The 3,126-nt window shown below is 42.0% G+C and overlaps 1 long non-coding RNA gene across 1 annotated transcript; it reads right to left on the reverse strand.

The window, feature by feature from the left end:
• Positions 1 to 478: 478 nt before the first annotated feature.
• On the reverse strand, positions 479 to 2,282 carry LOC123133513 (uncharacterized). The gene is made up of 4 exons (XR_006465281.1): positions 2,058 to 2,282; positions 1,496 to 1,983; positions 1,318 to 1,410; positions 479 to 612 (listed from the first exon to the last, which is right to left on the reverse strand). It is a non-coding gene; the product is annotated as an uncharacterized lncRNA (long non-coding RNA).
• Between the last annotated feature and the right edge of the window lie 844 nt (positions 2,283 to 3,126).

Below are 3,126 nucleotides of genomic sequence, written 5' to 3' on the forward strand. Positions count from 1 at the left end.
TCGGAGTTATGTAGAACTGAGAGGAGAGCCCAAACCATCAGTTAGTGTGATTACTGATGGTTCATACACCCCTTTGGCGATTTCTGTAGCTAAGAAGTTAGCATGCACCTTCAGTTTAGACAATCATCGAGAGTCTAAAACGCGTGTATGCATATTTTGTACCCATGATGTTTGTTGCGCCATAGGCCATACACACCTTCACGGATTAATTTCTCTGAGAGGTGTTGCATGACAGGGAAATGTGATATATAACACAATAATTCATAATATTGGCATTCCAAATACGTCTCATAATTACACAACTGCATGCATATGACCAAAAGAACATATGTTATATTTAGCATAATAAAGTTTTACAAACCTAATGAGTTGCATGTGAATTACATTTACCATAACAATCTCTATGGAAGCGTCTAATGCAAAAAAAAGTAACAAAGAAGTCTAGACAATTTGCATAAGCTAAATTCTTCACAAACTTCAAATCTTTACTTTATCACAATGCTTATCGCCACAACTATCATCTCCCTCGTTGCCATAGATGTCATCCTCATCATCATCAATGTCATGATCATTCTCACAACTCATAACACTTCTAATATTGCTTCACACTCCCTAAGAAATGACAATACTAGTTGTAAGAGATATGAAAAACAATGCAATGTACTTGAAATTTAATTGAGGTACAAGGAACAAAGTTTTTTTAGGGAAGCTACAGAGAGCAAATTTTAATTGTTCTAGAACCATCTATGCATGGAGATATATAGCTAATCATGTCTTACTGTTGGAACTAGGAACTCAGTGTACGTCGGCAATTACTGATGTCACACCAGTAATTCTTTCCTTTCCAAAGCATACATCTGGGCAATAGAAACTAAAATACTAACATGAACAGTAAAAATAAAACTAGCTCACCATTTTGCATCTTTTATCCAAAAGGCTATAGACTAGTACTTTTTGACCTCTTAATATACTTCCATGTATTTCTGTGTATTCATGGAAGACAAAATCTATTTACCCATCGTAACATTCAGTTATTTGTGGTACTGTTTTCTAATTGCTGTATACCCTTACACAACTGCTGATAATGGACAAGCCAATAGAATGGCAGAGGACATCATACTAGATTTCTCGAAGAGAACGCATGTGGCTGCCATGAATTTGGAGAGGCAAGAGAGATCTGGGGCACAAGCTACCTTCAGGTTCCAATGATATCTTTTTGACAGGCAAGGAATTCATCAAACACTTTACAAGGACCAACACAAAACTCGATCCTACGTATGAATAGTAACTGCATACAGAACAGAAAGTTAGACTGACCCATACGGCCATAAAGGATGAAGCAGAAGGAATGTGTGCTGATGCTCAATTCAAACACTTCATTTCTGTACAGCTGAAGCACAGTGTAGTAACCTAAATTGCAGAAGAGTATAATAAGTTTGTTAGCGAAGCCTTATCTGAATGTTTCTCGTTTTATTGCTGTTGAAACTGGACTTACTAAAGCCGTCGATAAGGGCTTTGTGCTTCACCAATTTCACCTTGTTCCCAGCGATCTTGGACAACCTCATCAGTCTGAACCCCCCTGCTTTTGTTAGGCCTCTATTATCAGCAAAGATATTTCTGGTACCTTACAAAGATTCAAATAGTCCAGTGTGGCACAAAGCCACAAACCATGGCAATGTTTTGCATCATCTAAATATGCACGTATTTCCTCATCTTACTATGTTCCTGAATAACTAGGTGTATAAATTAAGCGAGTATTTCCAGCATAGTTGTGTGAATCGTACCAATTTTGACGTCTTAGCTAGCAAGGATTTTACATCAGAAATCAATCAGACTAGACTAGGTGGGGATTGCGACCTTAACTTGTGAATAGTACAATATTATAACTGGGGAACGAGAACAGAGCCGAACCCATTAGCCCGCGCTGCCGCTCGACCATTAGTAAGCTCACCATTGTCTGCCACCACCGCCAGCGTATTGTTGCTGCAAAAAGAGAAGAAAGAAGAGACAAGGTGAGAGGATAGAGGAAATCTCGGGAAGGAAAAGGAGGCACTGACCTAGCGTCGTAGCCCACCGGTGTTGGCCGCTGCTGCCAGAACTGTCGAGAGATGAGATTCGGGTGCACTTGCACATTACGGGAGGGTAGAAAGGGGTGGGAGGACCAAAACTCCGCCAGCCTCCCCGGCCATAGCTGCTGTGAAGTGGCGAGGCGATGGGAGGAGTTGATCTGAAGCTAGGCGGTGGGGAGGTGAGGGATGGTCTGTGGCGGCGAGGTGAGGATAGGCCACGACGGCTACCAGGGGGAGGTTAGATGAAAGTGACCGTGAGTTCGTGCCGAGTGGGCTAATTAGAATTTTTCGTTTCGCGCTTGCGTGGGTTGAAATTTTCAACGCGCGTGTCAATATGACTTACATTTTTCAACTTCTTTTATTTATATTCCTCTGTAATATATTCCTCTTATGTTATGGCCTTCCCTAAAAAAAATCCTCTTATATATATTCCTCTATACATTAGAACACTGATCATAATTATATTTCATCAATTTAAATACAATGTATGATATTGAAATATACTTTGCAACATTTTAAAGTCAAATAAAATTAAGAACGACATTTTTATCACCCGACAGATCACAAGTACGTGTCAACCACTTTGTTCAATTGATACATGCTCTAGGGGGCCCACACCGTTCTCCTCCACCCTAGTAGCTTATTCCGAATGGATAAACTCGTCTTGCTCGAGAGAAATCAATTTCATCTCTAACCAGCCTCAAAACGCCCTCCCCTCCATCCCACGAGCTTCGCCAAGCATCTGTCACTTCGGTGCGCACCACCGCCGCCGTCATTGGTTCCACTCCTAGACCAACGTGCTACCAATTGCTCCTTTCGCTGATGCAAACCCCTAAGACCATTGCACGCAGATGACGCGGTCATCACTACAATCCTCATCTACAGTATCCTCGTTGCTTCAAGCCGGGGAGCCGCGCACCACCAGCGATCGTCATTGCAAGAGGAGGGTGTCACTGCTGCAGAACGGCTAGACAGCATCAAAGAAGTTTTGTGCTTGCAAGATACGGGGTCGGACAGACGTGCCGCCATACTACGTGTGGTAACTCTCGGGCAATCA

This window comes from Triticum aestivum, chromosome 6B (assembly GCF_018294505.1).
Source record: "Triticum aestivum cultivar Chinese Spring chromosome 6B, IWGSC CS RefSeq v2.1, whole genome shotgun sequence".
In the NCBI taxonomy this organism is placed as follows: Eukaryota; Viridiplantae; Streptophyta; class Magnoliopsida; order Poales; family Poaceae; genus Triticum; species Triticum aestivum.